The following is a 19,231-nucleotide window of genomic DNA, read 5'->3' as shown; positions in this document are numbered from 1 at the left end:
CAGATTTGTAAAAATCTCTGCTTCTCTTTCCCTCCCTCCTTTCTGGATCTTTCTTTTCTCTCTCTGCTAAGAAATTAAGCTCCTTCAGCAGATTTCCTGTCACTGAAATATATGGTGAACATGATTTTTCTTTCTTTCTAAATGAGCACATTTGTCCCTTTTAATTATGTTTATGATGTGTGTTTAGTCGGAAAGAAAGCATGGTATTGGCCATTGTGGTGCAACATGTTAAGCTGTTACTTGGGACACCCGCATCCCAGTTCAGAGTGCCTGGTTCAAGTCCTAGCTACACTTGTTCCAATCCAGCTTCCTGCTAATGCATCCTAGGAGGTAGTGCATTGTAGCCCAAGTTCTTGGGCCCTTGCCACCTACAAGGGAAACATGGATGGAATTTCTAGCATCTGGCTGCAGCTTGGACTGAGCTTGGCTGTTGTAGACATTTAGGAAGTTAACCAGCAGGTGGAAAATACTTCTCCCCCTCTTCCTTTAACCTGTTTCCCCTCCCTCTCCCTCTCCTTCTCCCTTCTTGTCACTATGCCTTTCAAGTGGTTTCATGAAAATAAACATTTAAAAGCAAAAGAAACAAAAGTCAGAGTTGTAGTGTAATGGATTAAGCCACCACCTGTAGTGCTAACATCTCATATGTGTGTTGGTGCCAGTTCAAGTCCCAGCTGCTCCACTTTAATCCAGCTCCCTGCTAATTCATCCAGGAAAGCAGAGGAAGATTGCTCAAGTGCTTGTGCCCTGTATTCATGTGGGAGACAGAAGAATCACCTGGCTCCTGTTTTCAGCCTGGCCCAGCCCTAGCTGTTGCAACCATTTGGGAGTGAACCAGCAGATGGAAGATCTCCATCTCTCTGTTTCTCTTTCCCTCTCTGCATCTCCACTTTTCAAGTAAATAAATAAATCTTGGGAAAAAGTAACAAAAAAAACTTTGAAATGGCAACAAAATGCATACACTAATATTCCCTCTAACTTAGGGGAGGAAATGGCTTGACTATACTTGAGTATATCAGTATTATGCAGTAGAGAAAATAAGAATGGGATAAATTTTAAAGGAAGGAAATTACTGTTTTTTGGATTCCTACCATAAGTCCAATGCTTTCATCATACCATCATGCTACTTCTCAAGTGATACATATCATCCATATTTTTATGAGGAAGCTGAGTAGAACATAAGATAAGCTCTACAAGGCCTCCCATGCAATGAGGAAAGCCAAAGGTTAACAGAAGCCTAGGTTACTTTCGACTTCATGATGAAAAGGCTTTATCAAGGGAGAGACAGAAAGAGTGGAGAGATCTTCTATCCACTAGTTAGGGCTGGGCCAGGTGGAAGCCAGGAGCCAGAAGCTTCATCCAGGTCTCCCACGTGGATGCGGGGGTCTAAGAACTTGGACCATCTTCAGCTGATTTCCCAGGCCATAGCAGGGACTTGGATCAGAAGTAGATTGGAGGGTGAACCAACGGCAAAAGGAAGACCTTTCTCTCTGTCTCTCTCTCTCACTGTCCACTCTGCCTGTCAAAAAAATAAAAATAAATAAATTAATTAAAAAAAAAAGAAGTAGAGCATCCAGGACTTGAAACTGCCCCTATATGGGATGCTGGCACTGAAGACTATAGTTTAACTCACTGTGCCACAGTACTGGCCTTGTGCCATTTGCTTTCTAATTAGAAGCTGTGTGTCTGCCTTCAGTACCACCCTGCTACTTCACACCCCTGGCCAAGTTATGGAAGGTGCCACTGCCCATTGACTCAAATTGTGGCCTTCATTCTTCTTCCATATAGACTTGTCACATTTGGTAGAGAAGACGTTTGTGATATTATCAAGGAAGCTCGGGCCCATCCACACCATGCTATAGCAAAAATATGGTGTTCTGGAGTGCACTAGTGAAGCCACATTGTTCCCTTTGGAGTTTCCTGATTTTAATTTCAGTGTTGGTGCCCATTACAAACATGTCTGGTATGGATGATACTTTTAATAAAGCTAACAGATATTGTGTCCATAGAGGCAGAATAGAAATTGAGATAAGCATATGTAAGAGAGAAATTGAAGACATGTGGGTTGTGAAACAGGCATAGAAGGGGTGCTTAGTAGGACAAAGTAAAATTTCATGTATTCATGCTAAGCAAAGCTGGACAAACTAAGACCAAGCACACATGTGGCAAGCACTCAGTCCCACTGAGAAACATGAGCTCATGTTTTCTGCTATGCTTAGCCTTTGTAGACTTTAAGGATGCCTAAATCCCAAAATGAATCTTGTTGACGTTGGGGGAAAGACCATGTACAAGTAGGTTGTTTCAACACAGTGACTCTTAATCTCCTTACTCTCCCAATTCTTTCTTGGTTTGCCTTATCATCTCTGTGAATCTACCCCAAGGACCACTTCATCCAGGCTATCTTGTAGTTGTGTTCTCATTAGGTTTAGCCAGCATCTGCAGGAGATTTTTAGTGTGGAAGGACCAAGAAGTTGAGCATTTCTTTCCAGTTCTCTTCCTTTTCCATGCTGTGGTGATTTCTATAGAGATTGGGCCCCTCTTCCATAGGTCTCTCACTGAGCTTCCATAGCAGTATTTCTTTCCTTTACTCTTTCATATGTGGAAGGAATAAGGAAGGATCTTTGACAATGGGTAATCTCTGGGCGCCTGATCTTCCTCACTGCTCTGTAATTTGCCCAGTTTTTTTTTTAAAAAAGATTTATTTATTTTATTTGGAAGACAGAATTGGAGTGAAAGAGAGAAGGAGGTTTGTCATCCACTGGTTTACTCTCTAAATGACCACAGTAGCTGAGGCCTGTCCAAGCTAAGGCAAGAATCTGAATCTCTATCCTGTCTCTCACACAGGTGTCAAGGACCCCAGTATTTGCATCATCCTCTACTGCCTTCCCAGGCACACTAGCTGGAGCTATATTGGAAGCAAAGCACCCAGGATTTAAACTAGTACTCATATGTGATCCTGGCATCACAGGTGGTAGCTGAGCCCATTGTTTTACAATGCTATCACCAATTTCCCAACTCTTAATGCAACTAGTCACCTCATTAAAACCCCTCCACTCAACCATTACAGATAACTTGACTGAAGCACAATGTACTCCCTTTCTCAAAAAGATTCCCAAATCCTTCTAAAGATACATTTTCTCAGCAGTCATGATGGTTTCAGTTTTCAATTTTATTCAGTATCAGACATAGGTATTTTAAAAAAAATATTCATTTTTTTGCTTTGTGTGTGTGTGTGTTTGCTTGTGTTCTTGTGTGTGTGTGTGTGTGTGTGTGTGTGAGAGAGAGAGAGAGAGAGAGGGAGGGAGGGAGGGAGGGAGGAAGAGGGAAGAGAGAGAGAGAGAGAGAGAGAGAGAGAGATTTCCCATTCACAGTTTATTCTTCAAATGTCTGTGACAGGTCTAGGTCAGGCGGAAGCCAAGAGCCAGAAACACAATCTGAGTGCCCCATGTGGGGGACAGGGACCCAAGTAATTTAGCCATCATTTGCTGTCTCTCAGGCTGTGCATCACCAGGAAGATGGTTTCAGAAGTAGAGCTGGGACTTGAACCAAATTTGCGCTTGTATGTCCCATGGTTGTTTTTAAATCTTCAGTTTTGTATTCCTCATTTCTTATTGTTTTCTTCTATTTGTTCAATTTCCTTTGTAAATGGGACAACAACCATCTCTTTAACATGAATAAAAATAAGGTATTGTGAGACCTCCTGAAAATACCATGGGTTTTATTTCCCTGGAGGGTCCGCAGTGCCTCCCTGGAAATAATCTCCTATATCTGCCCACAACCCTGTTGTATGTCATTCTCCTGCCTTAGGGCAAAGTCCCACACAGGGATTTTCCTTATTATGTAACATCAGGGTTGCGAATGGTTTCCACTGGGTTTGTTGTGGGCTCTAAAATGTCATTTTTATGGTTTCAGAAGACCTGTATGCCTAAATGTCCCAGATATTTTTAGAGGATTTTACATAGCCATCTGTAATATAGTGTTATAAAGAGTTAGAATCTTATCTCTAGCAGGCAAAGGCCTGATTAAAAAGATCTTGTGCTGGCACTGAAGGTCAGTATTTATGGCACTTTGTTATTTATAAATAATGTCAGAATTATTATAGCAATAAAAGCTAGTGTTCCAAAGAATGGGCATATTAGGAATGGCTAAATTATGGTGACATTGAGATCATAGGTTACATCCAAAGCTTCATTGCAAGCCAGTGGAAAATTACCACCAATTTCACTGCAAGACTACAGGAAAATCTTGAAAGACATAAAAAGCAGTAGGAAATTTCTAAACAGAAGTAGCAATGAGGAGGCCTAGGGTTATCCAAGAGGCAGGGATCATCTTCTCTACTCGATTGAGGATCCTTCCTGAATCCCAAGACTAACAACACTTCTGCTCTTTCCTCTCCTAACCTGAATACAGTTCTGCTCCAGTCAGAATCGTAGTATCTAACAGGAACTCACAATTGAGGAAACCCCTGCAAGAGGATGACATTGGATACTCATGTTCTATCAGCCCAAAAGGAAAATGCAGGATTTTTTTAAAAAAAGATTTTATTTATTTATTTGAGAGGTAGAGTTACAGACAATGAGAGGGAGAGACAGAGAGAAAGGTCTTCCTTCTGTTGGTTCACTCCCCAGATGGTCACAACGGCTGGAGCTGCGCTGATCTGAAGCCAGGAGCCAGGTGCTTATTCCTGGTCTCCCATGCGGGTGCAGGGGCCCAAGGACTTGAGCCATCTTCTACTGCTTTCCCAGGCTATAGCAGAGAGCTGAACTGGAAGAGGAGCAACCGGAACTATAACCAGCACCTATATGGGATGCCAGTGCTGCAGGCAGAGGATTAACCTACTGTGCCACGGTGCCAGCCCCGAAAATGCAGGATTAATCATCAAATGGGACCCTGGCTCACAACCTGTCTTCTCTTGTACAAGATCATACAGCTCAATAGTGCTTTCTCATACCATTCCAAGACCAAAACTCAGACAATTGGCAGGTTTAAAGACTTCTCGGCCTTTTGGCTAAGATCAAGTGTAGTATCTGTTCTTATCAGTTTAAAGACTAATATACAGAACTTTCTTCTTGAAGGAATGTTTTAAAACTATATTATTGTTGGAACACTCTCAGGCTCTATCCTCATGATGATAGGGTTCACTTGATTGCAGAACACAATCTAATAAATAACAAGACTTACCAATATCTCTCAAAGAAACACTCAGTTGTGAAGACTCTTCCATACAGTGTCCCCACTTGACCCCATCTCTGATTTAAATGCTCAAACCCAAGGTTCACTTTTCATTCAAAAGCTGGGTTAATAGGTATTTATTACTTTAGGAATCACATCAGCTTTAAAATTCACTGCTACGTCTGACTGATTCTGAAGCTTCTATGATAGGAAAGGGCTTAGAAAATGATTTTTTCATAACCAGTCTTCTAATTGTCCTATCTGTGGCTATGGGCAAGAAGTTGATTTGTTAAGAGAGCATTTTAGTGGCACCTATAATCTGGGATCCACCAGGAGGGACTCACTCTCCTGCATGATCTCCTCTCAGGCAATATCAGACGTGCAGGTTAACTCCTGAGCATCTTGGGGAGGTACCACAAACATCCAATCCTTTGACAGATCCCCCAGCTTGCTAGTTCGTTGTCTCAATGTTTTGGTATCCTGAATGCTTATCTTCTTTTTGGAGAGTTCTTTTGACATTTGTACGATTTCTTGCTTGCTTTAAGGAAAGTCCTTTCTGCCAGTAGGTAGAGGTTCGTAAGCAACTTTCCAGCTACTGATTATGTGTAGGTTCTAGCAGAGAGGAGCAGATTGAAGCCAATGATGATTACTGTGTAGTCTAAAGAACATAAGTGATAATGCAGATTACTTTGCAAAATGTATAACCCCTTCTTGGCTATTGTGTCTGGGGAAAGAATAAGAAACCAAATATTTGTGATTTAGGATTTCTTCATCTCTGTTGGGGTTTTCATATGTGTATTTCTAGTATTTTCATTGTAGTGCTGAAAGTATCTTCAGTGTGTTTTTTTTTAGTGACTTTCTCCACTAACATTCTATATTCTTAGATTCAGGGTCAAGCTGATCCACATTTGAAATTTTCAGGGCAGCATTGTGGGGAAGCAGACACAAAATCACAAGAATTGGTAGGATGAAGGGAAAGATATGGCCTGTATTTATATAATCAATATCCCAATATTATTTTTATGTTGTACCATACATTTTTGCATTTGATAATACAGAATGCTCCAGGTTCTCAGTTTCAGGATGTAAGGTTTCTTTTTTTTTTTTACTTTTATTTAATGAATATAAATTTCCAAATTACAGCTTATGGATTACAGTGGCTTCCCCTCCCCCCATAACTTCCCTCCCACCTGCAACCCTCCCCTTTCCCGCTCCCTCTCCCCTTCCATTCACATCAAGATTCACTTTCAATTCTCTTTATATACAGAAGATCAGTTCAGTATATATTAAGCAAAGATTTCAACAGTTTGCCCCAATATAGCAACACAAAGTGAAAAATACTGTTGGAGTACTAGTTATAGCACTAAATAACAGTGTACAGCACATTAAAGACAGAGATCCTACATGATATTTTTTAAAAATTAATTTATTTTTTATGCCATTTCCAATTTAACACCAGTTTTTTTTTTCATTTTCAATTATCTTTATATACAGAAGATCAATCCAGTTTATACTAAGTAAAGATTTCATCAGTTTGTGCCCACACAGAAACACAATGTGTAAAAATACTGTTTTAGTACTAGTTATAGCATTACTTGACATTAGACAACACATTAAGGACAGATCCCACATGAGATGTAAGTACACAGTGACTCCTGTTGCTGACTTAACAATTTTACACTCTTGTTTATGGCGTCAGTAACCTCCCTAGGCTCTAGTCATGAGTTGCCAAGGCTATGGAAGCCTTTAGGGTTTGCCGACTTCAATCTTATTCCGATAGGGTCATAGTCAAAGTGGAAGTTCTCTCCTCCCTTCAGAGAAAGGTACCTCCTACTTTGATGGCCCCGTTCTTTCCACTGGGATCTCACTCACAGAGATCTTTCATTTCATTTTCTTTTTTTTTTTTTCCAGGGTGTCTTGGCTTTCCATGCCTACAATACTCTCATGGGGTCTTCAGCCAGATCCGAATGCCTTAGGGCTGATTCTGAGGCCAGAGTGCTATTTAGGACATCTGCCATTCTATGAGTCTGCTGTGTATCCCACTTCCCATGTTGGATCATTCTCTCCCTTTTTGATTCTATCAGTTAGTGTTAGCAGACGCTAGTCTTGTTTGTGTGATCCCTTTGGCTCTTAGACCTATCAGAGTCATCAGTTGTGAACTGAGATTGATCACTTGGACTAGTGAGATGGCATTGGTACATGCCACCTTGATGGGATTGTATTGGAATCCCCTGGCACATTTCTAACTCCACCATTTGGGGCAAAGGATGTAAGGTTTCATTGTTTGATTATTCACTATCCACTCTTCTGTGGTTTCAAGTCCATTCACTTTAACAGTGAATTGGAAAATTCTAACAAAAGATATTTATAAGCTAGTATTTAATGAGACTTCAGTTTATGAATAATTGAAAGGCATTACAAAGAGTAAATTGAGGCTGGCGCCACGGCTCACTAGGCTAATCCTCCGCCTGTGGCACCGGCACCCCGGGTTCTGGTCCCGGTTGGGGCCCCGTATTCTGTCCCGGTCGCTCCTCTTCCAGTCCAGCTCTCTGCGGTGACCCAGGAAGGCAGTGGAGGATGGCCCAAGTGTTTGGGACCTGCACCCGCATGGGAGACCAGGAGGCAGCACCTGGCTCCTGGCTTCAGATCGCTGCAGCACCGGCCATAGGGGCCATTTGGGGGGTGAACCAATGGAAGGTTTTTCTCTCTGTCTCTCTCTCTCAGTGTCTAACTCTGTCTGTTTAAAAAAAAGAGAGAGAGAGAGAGAGAAAGTCGGTAGGTTTCTCAAGTCCATACCAAATTTTTATGAATTTATCAGTTTTAAGAAATTTTTAAAAATTTTTTTGACAGGCAGAGTGGACAGTGAGAGAGAGAGACAGAGATAAAGGTCTTCCTTTTGCCGTTGGTTCACCCTCCAATGGCTGCTGCGGCTGGCGCACCGTGCTGATCCAAAGCCAGGAACCAGGTGCTTCCCCTGGTCTCCCATGCGAGTGCAGGGCCCAAGCACTTGGGCCATCCTCCACTGCACTCCCAGGCCATGGCAGAGAGCTGGCCTGGAAGAGCGACAACCAGGATAGAATCCGGTGCCCCGACCGGGACTAGAACCCGGTGTCTCGGCGCCACAAGGCGGAGGATTAGCCTATTGAGCCACGGCGCTGGCCCAGTTTTAAGAAATTTGAATAGCCTATCAATCTCATGCAAATAGGAAGGCCATAACATGTACCATGTTATTGTTCATCATGGTGATAGTTAATTGATTTTAAATTTGTAGAGTACTTCCCAACCTCTTCATATGTTTATTAGCTAAACAGAGAACATCTTTCAATTCTTTTGCATCTACCCTAATGCTGTGAAAATATTCTTACATATGAAGACTGATAATAAACCTCTGGCACCAAATTATAGTTCATTTCATTAATGCAGGAAATACATTATCAGGATGGGCTATGATACATTGCAGCAACAAATGATCTGAAAATGTCAGCAGTTTAAAAAAAAAGTTCTATTCCTTTCTTTTGTCATGTCCCATGCCAGGGTCAGCTGGAACTCTCCTTCAGTCGATCTTCACTGTGGGATTCAGGCTGATAGAGCAGTGTCAATATGCAGTATTGCTTATGTCATGGCAGGAGAAAATGAAACATTGAACCATGTGTTCACTCCTCAAGTTTCTGATTTGAAGGGACACACATCACTTCTGCCCACAATTCCACAATTCATTGTCTAGAATAAGTCACCCAGCCCCTCTTGAGTTCAAGAGGGCAGAGATATATAATCCTTCAGCAGAGAGGGGCACTGAAATAAAGAAAGATACTGGGCAACTATACTATAACCTTTCACAGCATACATACTGGGGAAGTGTTGAGTCACTATATTTCCTTCCAGTCCTAGGCCAGGCACTTAGCAGCCATTATTCACCACTTTCCTGTCTGTCCTAACCTTGTGTGTGATTAAATTAATTGGTTAAGGAAAGTTGGGATGTATTTCATGTGATTAATCCCTTGGAAAACAATTGCAGTAGATTGCATTGATTCGTTTCATTTTACGTACTTGAAATTAGAGGCTTATGAAGTCTACATGCAAATTTATGCAAAGTGGGATGCAAATTCATATTGTGAGCCATGAGTCCTGGCACTTCCCCCTCCCCCCTGAAAAAGAACTGCACCATTGAATATGCATATGCTGCATATGGTACTGCTCTTTTCAAATAGCAACTCAGAGCTGGCAGCCAAATAAATCCCAATGACATCGACTGAGCAACAAACAAAAGTTGAAAGCCATTTATGAACAAAAATTGAGCTCCAAAGTCTCAATATTTTCAAGGTCGACACCTTCAAGCAAGATTTGGGGTTAATAAATGCACTGTCCCCTGGACTCTAAACTCTGTTATAGACGAGGCTGGTGTGTGCAATTGAACAAAGGAGAAACTGGCAGAACCCATCCTGGAATTTCATTCTCTTGATTACTTGCTTCTAGTGATCACTTGGCTGGCTGGATCGCATAAATCTTCATTGCCACAAGCCAGTGCCCATGTGTACTGACATATTTCTCCCTCGTTTGTACCCATCAGTGAGGGATTCTGGTTCTGGCATTCAGATGGGGATTGATTATTAAGATGGTCTCAAAGACAGGAACAAATTTTGCACCTGAGTGCTTACAAGTCGGGCATAAGGGAAAAATTAACTGCTTGTAGGAATACCAATTAGAAGCAATAATATTTCGATTGGTCTACAGGTATTCAGATGGCTCTCTGAGTTGGCTTTGCTCTTGTGAGAGCCCAGTTTTGCTTTGATATTAAGTGTGTGTAAAATATTTGGGTCTATAGTTTATAAGTAAACAGATATGGGCACACAATGTCTTCTAGGTTTGATTTTTTTTTAGTTGATGCTGATGTATTTCAGCATTTAATCATTGTGTTATTCATTTAGCACGTTGCTCTTGGATCACCCTCCGAGTACCAGGCAGAGGTACCTGAGAGTCCAAGATTGAATGAAAGGTATTCCTTTCCCTTAGGGAACAGCATCCTACTGAGCTAATGGAAGTTTCTCATAGTGACAGCAGCATTGTCTCTTGACGACTTTTATAAGTGCTTATGACTTACACTGAGAAATATACCAGGTGAGAAGAGGATGCCATGAGATGGTCTGATGTGATGCTTATGTCACAGTCCTCCAATATGACAATTGCTTTTATAAAAATCTATTCAAGAAAATACTTTGCCACGGTTGAGGTTTCAAATAACATTTAATACAACAAAATTTTAGTACAAGTATGTTTCAAATATCCCCTGGAGTGTCTCATAATGGGATTTGATCTATGAATTTTTAAAATATGCCTAGTGGTTTGTAGATACTTATAAACCCTGTCTGCAGCAAAAGGAAAAATGAAATACAGACATTGTGTTGGAGCCATAAAATGGCCTGAGGTTGAGACACCAATGACTTTTTATTTTCCTACCCTTGGACTATGGCCTTGAGATAATAACAGTTGGCACACACTGACATTGTACCAGGGTTACCCACAGATATCAAAGCAGGAGAGAATGTCAAGTTGCCATAGTTTCCAGGAAACCAATAACCATCAAAAGAGGGCTATTGTTAAAGTAATAGTCAATATATCATAGTGGTGCTGGGTCATATTTATCAAGTGTTTAGGAGTGCTATAAGCACAGAGATAAGAGTATCTTACTGCTACATTAACTCAGCATGCCTATTTTAGAGATAAGGACACCAAGGCCCGGACAGATATGTAAAGAAATTGTGCTAGTATTCTCTTTGACTGGCTGCAGAGCCTCCTGTTTTCCTAGCTACTAAGTCTGGGCTAGAGAGCCTCTCTCTTCAGCGGAGATCCCTGGTGGCTGTCTGGGCAGGAATAACCACATCAGTTTAGCTTCAGCTGAAGGACAGGTTTCAGAAGGAGGCTATGTCTGATCTGTTCGGTAACCACAGCTGACCCAAACCTGGGACCACAGGGACATCTTCTTTCATTACTTTTACTAGAAAGTTATGGAAACAGTGGGATGGAAGAGTTTCCTTTCTATATCTTAGCTTCCTATGTCTTAGCATCTTTCATGTTTGTGGATACCACATGATGTAGGTTGAACCATTCAAGCCCTTAACTCTGGTACCTCTAAATATGACTTGATTTGAAAATAAGCTTTGCTGCTGTAATCAATAAAGATGAGATCATGTTGGATCATGGGCCCCAAATCCAGCAACTCGTGTGATGTAAGAGAAAGAAGAGGGAGATTTGGACTCAGAGACAGAATCACAGGGAACAAACCCAGTGAAGCTTGGTGCAGAAATCGTAGTGATGCAAGCTGTAAACTAAGAATGCTGAGGACTGCAGATGGAAACCAAAACCTAGGAGAGTCAGACTCTTCCCCAGAACCTACAGAGGGGGCATGTCTCCGCTCTTACCTTGAATTTGGGCTTCTACCCTCAGAACTATGACAAAGTAAGTTTCTGTCATTTTCAGCTACCCAGCTTGCAACAGTTTGTTGGGGAGACTTGAGAGGTCAATCAACTGTATTTCTTTTACCTCCCTTTTACATCTTGTATTTGACATGGCTACCACCCTAGCTCAGGGCTTTGTCTCCACCAGTTGAACCTTGATGGTGGGACTTTGTCTGGTCTGGCTACCAGTGTTCTGCCTTTGGCATGGCATCTGCGATGCTTAGGTTTAGGTATAACTTGACTGGGTTAAAGACTAGCCATTGAAGCATTATTTCTGGCAATGTCAGCAAGATGGTTGCCAGAAGAGACTGGCAATTGAATCAGTGAACTCCATAGGGCAGATCTACCTCATTTGAAATGGGTGGGCCCCGTGCAATCGACTGAGGACTTGGATAGAAAAAAAAGGTGGAGGAAAGGCAAATATGTTCTTTTTCTCTTCTGCAGTTGGCACATTCATCCTTTCCTGCTCTTTGACATCCGAATTCCAGATGTTCTAGACTTCGGACTCCAGGATTTATACCAGCATTGTCCCAGGTTCTCCTGCCTTCGACCTCAGACTGAGAGCTCTCTCATCAACTCCCCTGGTTCTCAGTACTTCAGACTTGGACTGAGTTACACTGCCAGCTTCCTGCATTCGCCACTTTGCAGATGGCTTATTGTATGACTTTCCAGCATCCACAATTATATGAGCCAATTCCCCTAGGAAATTCCCTCTCAACTATCTACACACATCCTATCAGATAATGGCTATTTTTCTCTGGAGAACATTGAGAAACACTGCATCTTTCCCTCTACTGTCAGAAGGATTTTTCAAAAGTTCATGTCCAATTATGCCACATTTCCACTGTTCAAAAACTTCAAATGTCCCCCAACATAGCATGCCCACAGTCTTTCTCCAGGCCATTATTGCAAGGTTCTAAGTTACCTACTCACTTTTGTCCTCCCCTCTTCTCTAGCAGCCTTGCCAGATTGAGCCTACAGTTAATATAATTATTGCTGTTTCTGTCATCTGAAATCACCGTGTAAGTACAGCATGTTCTGCCTATGGCACTCATTCTTCCTCCTCACTGTTTTTATATCATTGTATAGTCTGTTCCTATTGAAGATTTTACCCTTTCCTCTTATTTTCCTTATAATGTTCATGGTTTTCCTTCTTCATGCTTTAAAGATAGCATATTGTCACAATCTTTCCCAGATGCACTAATTAAGGAATCCCTTTCCATCTACTACATTCTTCCTGTTTTTTTTTATCGATTCATAGTAATTAATATTCACTGAGTTCTTCCCATACTGAATGGGAACTTATATAGATGGCCACATTTTATGCTTACAATATGACTACCTATTAATTTTACAGAAAATAAAATGGTATTTAGATGTATCCTGTATCTTACTGAAGAAATGGAGTTTAACATCAGCTGAAGATTGTTGAAACCCCAATTTCTGTGTTTGGTATCACTACACAATGCCACTTCCGGGTTAGCTTCCTTGCTATTCAATTACAGTGATATCTTGCATTTTCTTGTTGTCTCATATTCTCTTCTATATATTAAGTTTTTGGATAAGTGGGATTGCATCTAACTCATGTTCGGTTTCTCTGTAGGGTCTAGCATGGCAAAAAGGATTGGATTAAGAAATAGGACTCATGAGTTTTAGGTTTGACTTTGCCATGGAGCAATTATATGGTTTTGTAATCATATCACCTCTGTAGATAGATTTGTGGGTAGCTCTGACTCAAAAATTTAACAAGTACTAAAGAGTTTAGACTGTGTTAGGAGAGTAACATGCATTGGTGCCATAATTCTAGTGTCCTCCAGAATTCTCAGCTTAGAAATGTAATCCTCAAAGTCATACATGAACAGTATTTGGAGCTGGTGATTTGGGAGGAGTTAGGATTAGATAAGATCATGGTCAGGGGAGGTTATAATGGCATAAGTGGCTTTCTAAGAAGGAATTGCGGTACCTGGGTTCAAGTCACAGCTCTGTTCTCAATTCCAGCTTCCTGCTAATGCATACCCTGAGAGACAGTAGTTGATGGCTCAAGTACTTGGGTCCCTACCACCCATGTGGGAGACATGGATTGAGTTCCTTGCTCAATTCCATCTGTTGTGGAACTTGGGAAATGAACCAAAAGATAGGATTTTTTTTCTCTTTCTCTGTCTCTTGCTCTCCCTCTCAAAAAGATAGAAGATTAAAATAAGAAAAAGAAGAGAGATTCCAGAAGCACAGGAAATTAATTTGATTACATCAAATTTGATTACATCAAAGAGGCTTCTGCATAGCAAAGGTAACACACAGTGAAGAGGCAACTACATAGTGGGGGAAAATATATGCAAACTATGAATCTAATAATGGATTAATATCCAGACTATACGAGGAGCTCAAGAAACCCAACAACACCAAAACATTCGAGTTGGTTCCTTCCGTTGGTTCACCCCCAAAATGGCCGCTTCGGCCGGAGCTACACTGATCCAAAGCCAGGAGCCAGGTGCTTCCTCCTGGTCTCCTATGTGGGTGTAGGGGCCCAAGCACTTGGGCCATCCTCCACTGCCTTCCTGGGCTACAGCAGAGAGCTGGACTGGAAGAGGAGCAACCAGGACTAGAACCTGGTGCCCAAATGGGATGCCAGCACCGCAGGTGGAGGATTAACCTGGTGCACCACGGTGCGGGCCCCACCAAATAAATTTCTTTTCTTTATAAATTATAAAGTCTCAGGTATTCAGTTATAGAAACAGAAAACAGGATAGGACAATCAGTTCAACTAAAATTAATTAAGAAAAGTCAAGCAGTACCTGAGACCGTGAGATAAACTGGAAGGTCAGTGCCCATGGGTAAAAGGTTTATTTGACAAGTTCTTTTGTCCAGAAACACAACATAAAACTAAAGTCAGTGCTATCATGAAAGACCCTCTTAAGACAGAGATAGATTACTTGCTAAAGGCAAGCTTAATTTTCCCTGTCACTTTAAATCAGATGGATTTTCTATTTTTAACAAGTCTTATTTTATTAAACTCTCTATCTATGATGTAAGGCATAGATTTAGTAGTAGATTTCAAGGCCATTTCTAAGGCAGCTAGAGTAATACCAAGATGTTTGAGAATCATAATTAAAATGAGACATTGAAAACAAAAAGATTTTGCAGCTCTTCAACCATCAAAACATTTGGTGTCCCTTTCTTTCCTAGGCCCCAAATAGCCATGTAATCATCACTCTGTGTTTTACATGCAATTCTACAGCTAAGTACATCGTTATTTAGACTCTGCAGATTATATGGTAATCATGGATTTACTGTAAACCCAATTTAATTTCTATGGAATTACTGACTTTAAGGTTGCAAAACAATATTGTTTACAAGGCAGTGTAACAGCACTTAGAATGAATGCTGATTAGAGTTAATAAAGAAAGAAATGCATAGCTTTCACGACTAAGCCGAAATAGCTACAGTGATCGATACGGTAATCAAGCTTTTTAAGTATGTACCTGTTGAATACCTCCACTGAGTTTCTAAACAATAAAGCTCAGTATATCAACAAGAACCAAAAACCATTTTATTATGACATGCGAGAATAATGTCTGTAATGAGTCACCTCATTCATTTCTTTGCCTCTTCTAACCATACCCTATGATTGGGATTTCGATCTTTTTAATCATTTATTTATTTATTTTGAAAGGTAGAGTGACAGAGAGACAGAAGGATAGATAGGTCTCCTATCTGCTAGTGTAGTCCTCAGATGCCTACAAAAGCTGGGGCTGAGCAGGCTGCAGCCAGGAGCTGTGAGCTCAATTTGGGTCTCCTATTTGGGTGGCAGGGACCAACTGCTCGAGCAATGCCTTTCATGGGGTGCATTCGTGCAAAACTGGAGCTGGGGGCTAAGCTGGGACTTGAAGCTAAGCACTCTGATATGATGCAGGGGTTCCAGTGGCAAATAGCTGCTACACCAAAGGCCTAACCTGAACGCCAATTTTTAATTAATAACCAAGGTGATGAGTCCTTGGAATGACTAATCTTTGAAAAATCTCCTTGAAATTGAAATTTTGTACATTCCATCTATTGTACTCTAAACTTTTTATCGCTGTTCTTTCTCTGGATCAAATATGAATTAAGATGGACTTGTGGGGATGTGAGTGAATAAATGAATAGTTACAAAATCAAAAACTTTGTTTTCTGACAGGTGTATTGGGCAAATTAGGGCATTTTATGTAAATTTCTGTGAATAAATGTTAATTGCTGCAGAGAGATGAAAATTAGTCTAAGGCATGTGTTCAGCTGGGTAGACCTTGGTTGGGTAGGGTAAGGAATGTATAGAGAGGCTCATGCAAACACTGCAGACCAATTAAAGCTTTAGCATAGTTGAGAATTCCCAGATTGTAACCTAAAGAAAAGAAGAATGTTAACCATGTCAAAAAGGGGAAAAGTATACACTCTGCAATTTCTCTAATCTTCTTTATAATGGAAATTATATTCAAAAGTATCAACTGCTAGGAAATGTTGAGATTTTGAAATTTATTAAGGATTCTGTATGACAGAAAGCAGTTGCAAAGTGGTTAGCAGTGGTAAAAGGGAGAATGAATTACATATATTTTGGAAACAAGATCCCCCTCAAACATTTTTTTTTTCTACTCAGCCTACAATATTCCTGGAAATCAATGACAATAATCAGTTATATTCCAGATAATAAAATGAATTTTGAAATAAAAAGCTCCTCAGATATAGACAGTCTATTCTGTGTTTTTAAATTTTATTCATCTAATATATAACAAGCCACTACTTTCTGGCAAGTGCCATGCTAGGTACTGGGAATATAAAATTCAAAAGACAAATATGATTTTCCCCATCATCCTTACAGTCTTCAGTCTCAGAGAGTTGACAGATTTCTAACAATTATGTCAAAAACGTGATAAAGTTGTTTTACTCACAATTCTTTTGGGTATAAGACCACAACAACAACCAAACAAAAAATGTAAGCTCAAATTGGCTAAGTCAAAAAGGGAATTATTTGCTCACAGATCAAAACGGTCCAGAATGCCTTATCCAGCCTCCTCCTAACCCTCTCCCCCTCCACTTCCTAGCCTTTGGTAATCAATATTCTACATTCAGATAAACCTTTGCCCCCTCCTTTTCTTTTTAACTTCAACGTAGGAGAGACAACGCATGGTATTTGTCTTTCTGTGTCTGACTTCCTTCACTTAACAAAATTTCCTCCAATTCCATCCATTTTTCTGTAAATGATAGGATATAAATCTTTTTGCAGCTGAATGATTCCATTTGTGTGTGTGTGCATATGTGTATTGCATTTTATTTATCCATTCACTCACTGATGAAACTATAGCTTGAGTCCCCAATCACAGTTACATGGAGGGAATAAATTCCAGTGTTCTATAATGTGGACCAGTGACTGCAGTTCACAATAACCTATTATATGTACTATGAATAACTTGAATAGAGGAGCTTCAAGGCTTTAAACACAAAAAATAGTAAGAAAATAGAAATGTTGATCACCCTAATTTGATCAGTACACATAGTACATATATATTGAAATATCACATTGCATCCCAGAAATATATTTAGGTTAATTCTATCTCAGAAATATGTGTAGGTTAATAAAAATTTAAAAAAAAAACTTAAAGAAATATAGATGATAACTACTCTGATTTGATCATTCACATCATATAGCTGTATGAATTATCATCTTCTTAGGTCTCTCTCATAGAAAATCCTTCTCCCTAGAAGTTCCATAAAATCCTGGCCCTGAACTGTATTGTACATATACTTGCAAAAACAAAAGCAGGCCAAGGCCACGTGCCCACCTTGAAGCTAGGATGTGGTCAACTCCAATGAAGTTATGGCAAATGGGAAAGGTAGAGATAGTTTTATAAAGAAAACTTGGGTGAATGATATAGAAGGATTAGAAAGTCCCAGATAGACAAAAAATGGCAAACAGCAGAAATCTTACAGTAGAAAAACACAGAGTGCTATATCCTCCCTACCTCTCCCATGCACAGAGGAAGCAGCTTTTCAGTGATAATAATATATGAATCGTTTTTAAAATAACATTTTTGAGCATTTCTTACAATCAAATATTATTTTGATGTGAAGGAAACAAGAGCCAAATAGCTCAGGGTTTATTTTATACACAAAGTATGTACACACGTGGGAGACCTGGAAGAAGCACCAGGCTCCTGGCTTCGGATGTGTCCAGCTCCAGCCATTGCAACCATCTGAGGAGTGAACCAGTGGATGGAAGACCTCTCTCTCTCTCTGTCTCCCTGCCTCTGCCTCTCTATAATTCTGCCTTTCAAATAAATAAATCTTTAAAAAATTCAACTACCATATTTCCAGTATTTCCTGTTTTAAAAATATTTTCATGCTTATTGTCTCAGTTGGTTTCAAAGTCGTCACTATCAGGTTGTTAGGGGATTACATGTCTACTATCCACATTTTCCACAGGAAACAAATGAGGCAGAAAGGCAATCAGAAGTCCAAATGGAGGCAAGTCCTGTTGTTTAAGAGCCTGGTTTGAATCCTGGCTACTCCACTCCTCATCCAGCTTCTTGCTAAGGCGCCTGGGAGGCAGCAGATGATGGCCCAAGTATTTGGGTCCTGCCACCCAGGTAGAGGCCAGGATGGAGTTCCTAGTTCCCGGCTTCAGCATGGCCCACTCCTTGCTGTTGTAAGCAATTGGGCAGTGAAGCTTTGAATGGAAGCTCTCTCTCCTTTCTCTTTCTGTCTGTCTCTCTGTCTTTCAAAAAAGCAGAAACAAATAAATAGAAATTTTAGAAGCACAACAAAGTGAAGGCAAGCAGCGGGAGAGGCATGGCAGTCCTGCCTGTTTCTAGCCATCTCTGGAACGGGTCTAATCTGAAACAGTTGGGGTAGTGGAAGTTCCTGGGCAGTCAGAAAGCACAGCTTAGATGACCTGCCCTAAGCAGGACTCTGATTTTTTCTTTTGAAAGTTGCGTCTTGTTTCGTATTGTGTCTGTACTTCTTTCAGTACTAAAAAACTTTGCACCAATCTTTGAGGAACTCTGAACCTAGCTCGTTTTATAACCGTTAAGTCTCCCAATTATACTTTTGACCTTGGCCTGTTACCCAAATTCAAAAAGCACGCAATAAGGTCACAGCAACCAGGAGAATGGTGTTGTGACTCCGGGGGGACAGGGGCAGTGTGTCTGTTGGTGGGATAATGTTGAGTTACAAAGAATCACTCTTTCTCTGCGTGCTACAGCAAGAAGAGAGTAATCTAAATCTCACCCACCCCAAAAGTTAAAAAAAAAAAAATAGTTCGTGGGAAAAACCTCTAAGTGGCAAGTTTCTGCTATTATACATAGAAATTCATGTGTTTCTTTGTGTAATCACCACATGTTTACTCCCTTTCAGAAACAGATAAAACGAACAGTATGTTCTATCAGTTTGAAGTTTGCTAAAAACAAACACAATTTCATGACTTAAAAGAATATTTTTTAGCATCTTCCAGGGCTTTCTATTCACTGAGTACCTTACATTTTACTCCTTAATCATCACAGAATCCTTGAAAAATAGTTTGGCCTGAGAGATTGCCTGTTCTGTTTTATGGATGAGAAACTAAAGGGAAGTGATGCTCAAAATTTCAT

At 40.5% G+C, this 19,231-nt stretch overlaps 1 pseudogene; it reads left to right on the top strand.

The window, feature by feature from the left end:
• The first annotated feature begins 4,985 nt into the window (after positions 1-4,985).
• Positions 4,986-5,110, top strand: LOC133772118 (U2 spliceosomal RNA; annotated as a pseudogene).
• Positions 5,111-19,231: the final 14,121 nt, after the last annotated feature.

This window comes from Lepus europaeus, chromosome 12 (assembly GCF_033115175.1).
Source record: "Lepus europaeus isolate LE1 chromosome 12, mLepTim1.pri, whole genome shotgun sequence".
Taxonomy (NCBI): Eukaryota; Metazoa; Chordata; class Mammalia; order Lagomorpha; family Leporidae; genus Lepus; species Lepus europaeus.
This window is presented reverse-complemented; position numbering and strand designations above follow the sequence as displayed.